General features: G+C 43.2%; 1 protein-coding gene across 14 annotated transcripts in view; it reads right to left on the bottom strand.

Moving 5' to 3' along the window:
- The window catches only part of dab1a (DAB adaptor protein 1a), a 230,413-nt gene that overhangs the window by 61,478 nt on the left and 155,987 nt on the right, over positions 1-12,948 (bottom strand). For 3 of the 14 annotated variants that reach the window (XM_069522341.1, XM_069522347.1, XM_069522348.1), the window contains exon 1: positions 11,332-11,636. The exons of 4 other annotated variants lie outside the window; for them this stretch is intronic. The gene's annotated coding sequence lies outside the window, so the exon portion shown is untranslated. Of the gene's footprint in view, positions 1-11,331; positions 11,637-12,948 lie in introns of those variants that run through there. 7 more of the 14 variants (XM_069522349.1, XM_069522350.1, XM_069522352.1 and 4 more) reach the window with 5 other exon arrangements.

Here is a 12,948-nt window from a genome sequence, read left to right as displayed (position 1 = left end):
TGAGGTATGGCCATCGAGCTGTATTTTCTCACTTATACACCAAACCAACCAGAACCAGGTACCCAATCATATTATGAATCAAACACCTTTAGTCACAGTATGAGGTGGCATGTTGTAGAGAAACAATAAGGCTAGCCGTAGCACTAACATGCCAGTCATTTAATAAACCTTACAGGCAGCCACAGCTGCGGACAGACGGTCATATGGTCTGCGGCTGCTGTGATATTATTACTGCATGTGTCCCTGAGGGCTGAGATCTGACGGATGTCAGCGGTAATAAATTGCAGAGGTCATTCCACTCTGCTGAAGAGGTCCCCTCTCAGGGAAGGCCACCCAACGGACAATGCAGGCTTTTAAATATTCCCGTCAGCACAGATTTCCATTCATTCCTCGAGCCTCTGTTTATCAGACTGGAGATCATTAAGTCGTTCTCTCATGAGAGCTCTGGTCCGAGGCAGCACAACCGGAACACAGCGAGAACTCATTTGAGGGGCGATTTACAGCAAAGGCCAAGGTAAGAGTGTGTTTTCTCCAGGCGAGTCAGTGAGTCTCCAGAGAGGAAAGTGAGACAGTGGACTCATCGCCAGCTTCTAGGACCCATTAGACACCCACACTCACGCATGAGGGCACACGAACACGCAAGTGGCAGGGTGAGGTGAGCTGGGTAGTTCACAGCAGCAGGTAGTATGACTAATAACACAGCAGAACTCACTGAGGCACACCAGCAAGGCAATCACAACCATTTCTCTCTCTGTCCCTCACTTCCTGCAGTTCCTTCCTTATTCCTCCCTCTGTCATCTTCTTCCCTTCTCTCACTTTCTGACACTGTTAGTAGTTATTCACAGAGTTCTCCATTTTGAACACATACCTTTTTTGTCCAACTTAACTTTTCATTTATTTTCTCTTTCTTTTACACCTGTTGGAATGGCTCTAGCACTTCATGGCATAAAAAGATCTCTCAAAGCACACGCTCCCTATGGAAATGCATCCATAACCTCCCATTGGAAAATATGGGAAGGGAAGATAAATGAAGAACACTCTCCACACTTAAGCAGGTGTGTTGTTTTAAATTACACACACACAAACACACACACATAAATTCTACACAATATAAGACTACATCATTTACTACTGATCACCTCGTGGCACACCATTGTACGAAGGAAAAGACAGCAACAACCAGTCGAACAGAGAGGTTGTTCCTGATTCAAATTGATCACCTAGCCTATAACAGAAGGTCAGAGATCAGGACAACTGCACGGAGTGCCAGACACTTTGACACAGACACAAGTCAGAGATCTTTAAGATCAGTTGGGCAGGAGAGATCCCGTGATCGACAACGAGAGGAGACTCAAGCTTTGCCAAGAGCTGGATGATACCAAAGAAAAGAGGGCCCAGCCCTAGAAGAAAGCGAAAGCAACAGCGATAAAGATACATGAGTTGGGAGGAGGACAGCGACCCTGGGACCCTCAGCACCACAGAGATCTCCACTCTAATCACTGAGCAGAACTAAGAGGAAGACCTCCACAGATGTTTTGCAGAGCTGCAGGAGGCTCAGCTAATCAGCCAGCAGAGGTTTGTGGTGGAGCTGCAGGCTGAGAGTAAAAAACGAGGCTCTCCAAGATGAAGTAAAGGGACAAAGAGTTTCTTACAATGAGATCATTCAAAGGTATGAAACTGACATCCTCAGAGAAAGCAGCTTGAGAAAACAGTCAAGTACCAGATGCAGACCTTCCATTCTGAAAACTAATACCACAGTTCATTATTTTTATAGCCATGTTTTTAACCTAACTTAACCTTAACCTTAACATAAACCTAAACCCAACCTTATTCTAACCATAACCATAATTAAAATGTATCAAACGCTAACCCTCATCTGACCTAACCTAACCCTAAATAACTACTACCTGCCTACTGCTAACCTTTGACTTAACATTATATATCCCTTAACCTAAAACCTAACCTGTACCCTAAAAACACATCTTAACATTTAAATATAATAGCTTACTCTTTGTCCCATAATGCTGCTGTATTAACAGATCTATGTCCTCATGAGCAATACCTGGGATACACATACACACACATGCGCTCAAACAAACACACACACACCAATATGGTGGTCCAGTCATCCACATCATATTATCAAATACTTCTGTCAGCTCCAGCGATGGCTATTGGGGGTGTGCGTGATTGAAACCATTATATAAGTTCACAGTCATTTAATTTTGCTGTTCTTAGATCTTGCCTATTTCATTAATCCAGTTTTATGTGCACACACACACACACACACAATTGCACGCACATACACACACACACACTGAGTGAGCATGATCCCATAGCTGAATGGGTGGTCTTGTAACACCATTGCTCCCAAAAATTACTTATCAAACTCATCAGCCCTCATAGTGCTATGGATAGAGGAGTCATTATCTAGGAGCATATCCAGCTAATTGAAGGCTGCCTATCTTAATGTTCAGATATAGAATGGGTGGGAGGGTGTGAGAGAGCGCGAGAGAGAGAGAGAGAGAGACCGGGGGGTGTCATAACCTATGGGTAAGGGAACCATCTCAAGCACTATTATACTGACAAAATTAATTTACCCTTCAGTTATATCTCTTCTCATCTTTTAAGTGTGTGTGTGTGTAAGCAGTGAGTCAGTCCAGTAAATGCTCAGTGGACCTCAATCAAGAAGCAAAAATGGCAGGTGATTGAATCCTTCATTCATCCATAAAGAAAACCCCTGACTGGGGCTGACCACACACACACACACACACGATTGTTGAATCCGTCACATGCATTCTTTCCATATTTACCCATCTGCTAGATTTGACATTAACCAGGTCCAGTGCCTGCTGTTGTACTTTAAACGGTATTGTTTATGTTGACACTGCAGTGCGACTCCCTGCTGGATGAGAGGATCCCTGCAGCTCCACAGAGCTTTCAGCCACTTTCTCCTCACTGGTTTGACATGATAAAACATTGCCACTTCATATAAAACCACAGGCCCTAGCTCCCAGGACAGCAACTTACACAGGCTGGCTTTTCATTATGTGATTAGTGCGAAATGGAAGGGTGCTCACAGAAATAGCTGCAAATTCAAACCTTTAGTGAGTCAAAGAAACCCAATTATTTGTTGTTGAGTCACATTAAGAACTAGAATGACTCTTAGTAGACCCCCTGAATTCAATTAAGCTGCACCAAATTATACTCATTCATAGATATCCGTTCTCTAAGTATACCTGATATCTGCATTGTTTCTTTCGAAGTTCATAGAGACCTGCACCCTTTAAGCTTCAGTGTGTAAGATTTAGGTGAAAGGGATATTTGAATATGAAATAATCCTAGTGATGTTTTCACTGGTGTGTTTCAACTAAACTGTATGAATTGTTTTCTTTACCCTAGAATGGGCCCTTTATATTTAAAAATATAAATAGAAAGGGCCCATCAGGTTTCGATCAAATTACTTCACTAGTTTTTGTGTAATCCTGCTGACAATCAGACAAATATAAATAAAAACATGACTTTCATGGTGAAGGTAAAGAAACAGCAGTACATATTCAACTTGAACAGGTGGAAGACTTTCATAGGATGTCTATGTTGATTATTCTGGATTTGTTTGCCAACAGTTGCAGGATTAGCCATAAGAACCTGATAAAACAATAAAGTATCAAAGCATCATATACACTGGAGTCTTGGAGCCTACTAGTGGTTAAAAATAGCATAATACAGCTTTAAGCTACTTTTTTTTTTATTTAATGAATGGTACAGCTTTATTTTGTTTCCAGTAATACTGATCTAATAAACACATGCTTACCAGCGCTAAAGCTCCACTTTACAGCTCAATCTAAAGCACAAAGCCATGATAACTAGCTCTGGGATGATATAAGCTGAAAATTCCCAGCAGTGAAGGGAGGACTGATTTGGTTTATCTTTATTCCTGATGTGTATTTATGTGTCTGCGGGGCAAATCCTCTTACATGTCAGCCAGTAAAATTTCAAAGTGAAAAAAAAAACAAAAACTGACGGTAGAGGGATGAAACGTGGGTCATAACGTACTGATGTGTGTTTGGGTCCGAACGCATTAACATTTAAATAAATGCATCAAGAAAAATATGTGTCTCTGTCTGGTCTTGTTGTAAATTAGAAATTACCAGTCCTATGTGCCACAGCTTATTGTTTTTAACCAATGAAAAACAAATTCAACAGCACCAATAGAGTGATGTGATAGGGGCATGCATGTTTTCAAATGTATACTGTATATATGATCAATACTCTCCAAAAGAAGATATGTTAAGCTATCACGATAAGTCCATTAGTTTATCACTGGTTATGACTCCATATCTCCATCAATGATCGATGGAATTATCCAACAACGAATGGCCAATGGAGACACTGACTGGAAACATGACAGGCTGCCTCCAGTCTGCTCTTCTCATCTCTCTAAAAGCGCATGAGAGTGAGAATAAAAAAGAGCGGGGTCGTAAATGTCCACAGTTGGAAGTAGCGTGATGACCAATGATAATAGCATAATAGCCATAATAGTATATAATGCCCAAGGCTGAGCAGTGAAAAGACCAATCACAACCCTGCAGCACCACAGATACTGAGAAACTCACCTCAACCTCCATCGAGCTCCTTTTCTTTTATGCCTCAGTTCATTTTCTTTTAATACATAAATATTTTGTTTTCTAAAGAGAGTGAGTTTATTTTGCTGGATTATGGATGAAGGTTTTCAATAATATGATATCAAAACGATCAACCTGAAAAGATTATGTACAAGATAAGTTACGGGTAAAAAAAAAAACAACAAAAAAAACACTAAGACCAAAGCCTCAGGGGTTTTTCTGCAGAATGAAAAAAATGGATTCCATTCTGATCATTTTTATGTTTCTACCTTAATTGAAACTTAACTTGGTTTATGGGATGAGCAGATTTCATGACCCATGAAACCACATAAAACTTCATTCAGCGGTAACAAAAGAACTACACTGAAGTGCTGTGATCCGTTCACGTTTATAAATGAGTAAAAAACGCACTACCCGGCACATGTGTGTGTGAGCGTATGTAAGTGTGACAGGGTATGTCAGAGGTTGTGAGTGCAGGTGCATGTGGGCACCCACCCGCTCAGCGAGCGCTGTACGAGGTGAGCATCAGGTGCTGCAGGGCCGGCAGCTTGTGATGATGTGGCCATGGACAACTCCTCTGTGCTGGACGCAGCTGCCAGACTCAGCCCCTCTCCCTCCCTGTGTCATCTGTGTTAACAGATGTTTGGCACACAAGGCAGCACTACCAGCAGCTACACACAACTGAATTAGGTTACCATCACCTTGTCTTTCAAAACAAGAAGGGTAAGACAGGCGATGTCACTTCCACATGACTGAGTAAACTACTGCACTACTCCAGCCATGTTAGAAGTTACCGTACTGTGAAACATCACTGTGGGGCAGGTGCCATGAAGACAGTAGCTAATCTTTACAAACACAGAGAGTAACGGAGAAACAAAGAGGATAATCATGGGATGGTTAAAAATTCATTCGAGAACAGCTACAGAAAAGCACAGATGGAGAGAAAGCAAAAGAGAAAAGGAGAGAGAGAAAGAGGGAGAGAAATATAAAGAGGAAATATCCTCTAAGGAAAACATCTTTCCATTCCTGTCTCCATCTTTTTCTTCCCCTTACTTTGTTGCAGTCTCATAGAGAGTGTGGAAGTCAGTGGAGCCATTCCACAGGGAAGTGTAACTAACAAACCCCCCAGCCAAACTGAGAGCCCACCCTCCCTCTCCCTGTGTGCTGTACATGCATTCAGATATTGTCTTCTTTGAATAAAGGCTATTGTACAGGACCAGACATCTCCTCTTGTGGCTGGATAAAAGGCAGAGAACACAAATTAAAATGCAATTTATGGCGCTTTGTTTGTCGGTTTCTCTCTGGCACCTTAAATGTCACTAGGAGCACGTAATACTGCCGGGGTCTGCTGTGGCTCGTATGTGTGTGTGTGGTTCCAGGGAGGTGGGTGGTCAGAGATCTTGACTTCTGGGGAAATGAGAATGTAACGCGTGAAATTAATTGAAGTGTTAATATGCTGTGACTCCAGCGTGTGTGTGTGTGTGTGTGTGTGTGTGTGTGCAAAGGCCTGCTTTAAAGTGCTTTTGTTGGCTGTGAAAACTCATTAACAAAGTGAACACCTTTGTGATTTCACCCCAAAGTGATGCTCACTGGAGAAAGAAAAGAGCAGGAGGACCATACATGTGTAGGAGGAAGGAGAAAAAAAGAAGAAAATGTGATAATGATGGTGCGAAACAACAATGGTGGTGCGAATGTGAAAAGAAAAAAAAGAACTCAAGGGTCTCAGTTCCATAATCAACATCTCTTTTGAAATAAGAGGATCCCCGAAGCTACTAGACAGTCTAGGAAAACATGGATATAGATATTGATTGGTGATGAAGTACAGAAAAGTAAAGCTAGAAAAAGGCCTGATGTGAAAGACACAAATAAAGAAATGACTAAAGCTCACCCTCAAAGTACAAAGGTGAATGTAGCAGTTCATCTGTGAGTAACTGCTACATTCAAGTGATTTGTGAGGTTGATGTAGTTGTTCTATTTAGGTCCTCACATCTTACTTTTCTAGTATTTGTGTTTGTTCACACTCATGATCATACTAGATGATGGATAGTGATGCATTACCTAACCTTATAGCTAAAAGATCCTGTATCGGCTCCAGCTCCGCTCTGCAATGATTTAAACATAACTTTATGATGTTGGCGTAAAGAGTTCCAGGCGTTAGTGCATTAATGGCCACAAACATTTGCCTATTTATTGTTTTTACATCCTGGCGTAAGACAGCGAGGTGACAGTGCTCCTCTTTAGCAGGTTCACTGCATTTCAAAAAGAAAAAGAAGTGTCAATCAGAAGTCAGAGTCACAGTGTTGTCTAGAGGAAGCAGAGCACACAGCAGTGTTTTTGTGGGGAAATACTCGGGCTGTGCTGCTGTTGTGTCTGCACATACTAATTCCAGGGGTGTAGACAGATTGTGAGTGTTTTAAGAAGATCACAGATGATAGGCTGCAGAGGCACTGCCCTGTGTGTGCATGTATGCAAGTGTGTGTGTACAGGCACATAAGGTGCCTGTTTTTATTGAAGGGGTAATCATGAGGTGGTAATGACAGTCCTGTGCACATCCGATGTCTTAAGGTTTATGTGCGTGTCTGTGTGAATATTGATTTGCCCAGTATCACAAAGACACATCCCATTTCCCTCACAGTGGATAAATAAAGGCCAAGAAATATGGTACATATAGTACGGGTACGTACGTACGTACACACACACACACACACACACACACACACACACACACACACACACACACACACACACACACACACACACACACACTCCCAATGGGCTGTAAAGATACTCTCAGTGCCAATTATATCTGAGAGAATGTCACACACACAAGGAATGTGGATCAATGGGAAGGGCAGCCAGCCAAGAGCCAGTCAATTCTTCCTCTCTCCTCTCTTTCTGTAATGGTGGCACCCCCACTGAAACAATACTGATATTTAACATGTTGGAAAATGTTTAAAATACCTCAGCAGGATTGTTATAGATTTCCCTGTGATTTCCTCTTTTCTGAAAGAAATCTACCTCTGACGATGACGCACATTAGAGAAGCCTAAGAGGAGGTCAGAGTAAAGACGAGAGCTTCAGCAGCATCTTTGGCTCGTGGTGATGAGAAGTCAACCTTGGTCCTATCATGAATCAGAGCTGTGTGGAGACACCCCCAGTACAACAAAGTGAAAGAGAGGAGAGGAGAAGAGGAAGCACAAACAAGGCCTGAAGAAGAGGAAGTTGTATAATTCCAGATGGAGGAGAACAACACTGACTGCATGTTTTCATTTTGCACACAATTTCCCTGCCAAGGGGGGGGACAGGTTTGAAGAGCTCAATGTAAAAGCACACACTGCTGAAGGAGAAAGTCCAACATAAATTACTTTTGTACAACAGTCAACAGTCTCTAAGCTAAATATCCAATTGTAGTCGAATCTGCATTCACCCAGGAGCTCACTGAAATAAAACCTCAGTGGGGGGTTTCACAGATACAAGAAAAATGTAACTGACCTAAAAAAGTACCATTGACTTGTCTAATATGAGGAACTGTTCATTGAAACACAAACCAGAACAAAATCAACCCAAGGACGACCGAATCTGGATTCAAACAGGGGATAAAGTAACAAGGCAGGGGACTTGGTGAATTTTAGTGATATTCAGATTTCTTTGGCTGCAGCTGCCAGCTCATCGTTTTCACCTCAGCTAATTTAAAGAAATGCCACTGAGACACAGTCAGCATCGAGCCGGGCAGGTAACTTGAATAGCCTGTCAATTTATTGTGGCATTGAATTGTATCCATAGCAACAAGTGTCACCAGGGTGCCACAGTAAAGTAGGCAGCTACATGACTGATAAGGTTACAGTAAAACAAATGTGGAAATAAGTTATGAGAAGGAATCTAACCATTTTATGCTGTTTAAACTTTTGGGTTGCATTAAGTCAGTATTTTTTTACATTCATGCTGGATGAATAAAATACAGTATTCAGTGTGTCTCTGTCCTGCTGGGCCCATGAAAGCTTGTTGTCTGATGACCCCAGGGAGTCCATGGCACACTGCCTGGGGGTCCGTAAAAAGTTGACAGATTAATCCACTAAAATGAATCTGGATGCTCTGTTTTGAGATGGTGAAAATATGTTTAATACCAGACACTTCACTCATATTGTTCTCTCACATATAGAAATGTAAAAATAAATAAGCTACATGCAAATTATTCCAAGGGACAGAAGTGAGGGGGCCCCTAGGTTATTTTCTTTCTTGTAGGGGGTTTGGGGCTGAGAAAAAAATGAAAACTACTACATACACAAGAACCTGAACCAAAACCCAGTTGGGATCATATCTTCTTTCAAGGGACACGTTTAACCAAAGCCCACTACACTTTAATGTGCTTAATGGCCATCCTTACTTTTAAAGAAGGCGTGCCACTAGTCAAACTTGTGCACAGTTGACAGCTCAAGAAGAGGCTTCTTTACAGCTTGTCATTATTATGCAGACATTTACATGGCGTCAAGTGAGTTTCTGTTGAGCATAAAACTATTTTGTGTGAAAGGCTTTCTTGCTATCAGAAGTACAACATGTCTCCAACTGAGACACAGATTCAGAGTTACAAGGCGAAGGTTGTGAATAGCGTTAGGAAAAATGAACGGGAAACTCCAGCTTGCAGGGATTTCTTGATGTCAAAACTAAGCAGCCTGACAGAGATCTTTTCTGTTTCGAGACTTAGTCCAACGTTTATTCAGGAGCATTGTCTGCAGCTCTACAGTAGAAACAGGACCCCACTATACTGCACTGGATAAACAAAGTGCAAGAGGCGGGCTGGGTTGTGCAAAGGGACAGAGGAGGCAAAAAGAAAAAAGGAGGCTGAAGACAGAGCAGACGGAGATGAGAATTGAAAGAGCCTTTTTTCTTTGAGAGTTTCCACACAATACTCGGTGGGTTTCTATGACGACCTACAGTCGCCTGCTGGGCCCATACAGGCAGAAGTAAGAAGTCTGTTTGGCAGCACTGGAAAAACTATTCAAATCCTTCTTCTAGATTTAAGCAACTACAAATAAATTAGCCTGCACTCAAACTTCTACTTATACAGCTTGATGTAAATAAGTAACAGTTGTAAAATGTACTTCAAGTTATTGAAAATACATTTATTAATACTGTAAGTACAAGTATTGTAAAGCGGCCTTAAATTAGACAGGCCTCATATTGTTGCATTGCCATGATGTAAATGTGTCTTTGAGGTGTAAATTCTGAATCTACTGTGGCCAACTGACAGGAAAAGATTTTTTTAAAAACATGGTGTTAAGAAGAGCAATTTTCCCTCTGACATGGAGTAAAAAATAGCTATAAAGTGTGAGGAATTGGAAGTACTCCAGTTATTGACAGTAGCCTTCCTCAGAGTAAAAGCTGCTGAGTAAGGATACTGAGACACACATGCTGGTGGTTGGTTTACACCTGTCATGCTTATGAGTGATGCACTGTGATAAAAAACCCAAGAGAAACAGGGATTTTTCACACATTTTATACATGCACACGTGAATATTCACATCCACACGTCTGCCATATGAATGCAACTGATGCAGGTTGTGTGCATGACAGCCACAGAGGGAGAGAGGAGAGAGTGAGGGTCTGCAGAGCACCACAGCCTCATGATTAATGCGGCTTTTAGCTGCAGAGAAGCCTGAGCCCCCCAAAGCAAACTGACCGGGACGCCCATTCAACTCTCCCTCCCTCTATCTCTCTCTCACACACACACACTTTCTCCATCAAACCCAAACCCAGTGACTGAGAACCTGCTACAGCCTACACACACCATTGACTACACTCCTACACTAACACTTCATCAGCAGCCTCACAACCTCCACTGTAGCGGGATGCACTTCACTTCTCTCCCATTGAGAGCCAAGCCTCTGAAGTGGACTAAACCCCACACACCAGGGACATTATTTTAAACCAATGCGGTTCCTTGCGTAAAGACGCATGAACTACAGTTTTCAAAGGTGTCAGGTCGCACAGTTGTAAAAAATACTTAAATAGAATATGTCATTGGGATAAGTGTGTGGAAAGATCCAGTTTACTCAGGAGAGATAAGGAACGGATGGCTGGAAGTAGGGTTGGTATAAATTCTCCATCGAGTACTACAGACTGATTTATCTTTTCGTTGGGGCAGGCAACAAACACACACGCACATGCAAACGCACACATACACTATCAAGTGGCAAGGAAAGTGCATTACACTGCTTGTGAAAACGCAAAATACCAAAGACTTGTCGTGGTTTTTATGACATTACGTGAATCCATTTGGATCTCCGTCAGAAGGACGCCCTGAGACGCACACGCACTGAGGAGACAGATGCAGAATGCACCAAACCACTGTCTTTCCTCCCGCCTAACATCTCTCCCTCTCTCTCTCTCTCACACACACACTCACACACACACACAGAGCCCCTGACCACTACTTCATTGAGGGGGGTCACTCCCCCCCACAACCGCCCAGCACACGCGCGCCAGGGCGCACACAGTAAGAATCCCGATGCACCAGCAGCAGCACCAGCTCTGGATAAATCATTGCAGTGACCAGACAGTGAATCCACAGGCTCCTCTCAGCTCAGACCGGCCTGCTCCAACTATCGCACACCAATCTCAAAGTGCACACTGCGCGCGCCCCGTGCACAGGACCCAATCTGCCACTTGCGCCGCATCCGTCCCAGGCTGTTTGCACCGGCGCACTTACCTTTGCACTACAGCAAAAACGAGCAGTTAGTTCCCATTTTGTGACAAGGCTTTAGAATCCACTCATTGCCGCGCATCTCCTGCTGGTTCGCTCAGACATCCACAGTGTGTTTCAGCAGGGACACTAATCCAGTTTTCCATCCCTGGGAGAGCGCTTCCGAGCTTCGTTACATCTTCTTCCACAATCCCCCCAAAACTATGCCAGGCTTCTTTCAGCGCGTTTTTCTCTCTCTCCCCTCCTCTCTCCTCCTCTGCCCCCTCTCCTTTCCTCACCCTCTCTCTCTCCCTCTCTGAGGTTGCCTGGTTACCTCTTTTCTGTAGGCTGGTTCAGACCGCCGGCCGGCAGCCAATCACAAGGCCGGGTTCCTCTTAACCCCTCCCCTGCTGAACTGTCCTGATTTCCAGCTTTCAAGGAGTGGGAGTGCAGGGGGGTGGGGGGGTGGGGGGATGATGAGGGAGACAGAGGATGTAGCCTATGTTAACAAAACTATAATGAGCAAGAAGAGATGAAAGAAGGAGAGAGTGGGAGCATGAGAAGGAGGGGTGGATGGATGGAGGGATTTAAAAAAAGTTGAGGAGGCGACATCAAACTTGAGCATGTCTGAATCAGAGAGTGTGGAAGTTGTAGTTTAGAGGCTGCTAAAGGATGAGTGTGCTGTCCAAAGTTTGACATCATCACAGATTGCACTGTCACGCTGACAAAAACCGGCACACACACTCTCTGAGTCATGACTGCACGTAAGCAGTAGTCATGCAGCAGCCTTCACCCAGTCATTCAGCAAAGAATATTGATTGGTTAACCACCTGCAGTTAAGTCGTGCAGTCTGTACACATCAATGTGTGAGTCATAGACTTGGCTAACTCACCATGGTGTCTGACCAGTTTGATCTGTAAGTGGGAACAGACGTAACTTTCCACAACTTAACAATATTTAAAATATACCTAGAACTGTGAAAAGAACATTTTGGATTTTGAGAGTGAATCGTGACAATACGTGAATCGTGACATTTTCTGTTTCACGTATTTCCTACATTTCTCCTTATGCCTTAACCTCTTCTAACCCCCTTTAATCCATATTTCCTCCTTTCGCTTCCCCTCCCTGCACCTCCTCCTGCACTTCCTCGCCTCAGATCTTCGTCTTCTCCGGATGTGGAGTGTTACTGTCAGGGGGTTTAAGGATCCTCAGTGTGGACACAATTCTTCTGATCTCTGCAAAGACTGGAGGAAACAAAACACTCATCTAACTAAACCTCCTCTTCTTTCACGTTCCAACAGGAAAGTAGGTTTAGTTTCAAAGTTGGTCAAGACGCAAGATTCAGTATGCATCAGATGATGCAGTCCGATCATTTTATACACAACTCGTACAGCGCCTGTTCCTGTTTGGAATGGACTGTTCACTTGGCCTGTGGTGATGCTGGTTCCAGCTTTCTTTCTGGAACTATGAAAGTGAGACTGGCCATGGGACTTGATCCACAAAACACTGAACTGTGAATCCTTCGTTGCCGTTGTCATGATCGTGCGTGTTGTCATTAAGGCTGTCATGAGGGTTAGGGTTAAGTGAGGGTCTCGCTGCTAATGAGTTCCAGCCACCGCTGCGGCAGAGTGCTGATCGCCTGTT

Source organism: Paralichthys olivaceus, chromosome 3 (assembly GCF_024713975.1).
Source record: "Paralichthys olivaceus isolate ysfri-2021 chromosome 3, ASM2471397v2, whole genome shotgun sequence".
Lineage (NCBI taxonomy): Eukaryota > Metazoa > Chordata > Actinopteri > Pleuronectiformes > Paralichthyidae > Paralichthys > Paralichthys olivaceus.
This window is presented reverse-complemented; position numbering and strand designations above follow the sequence as displayed.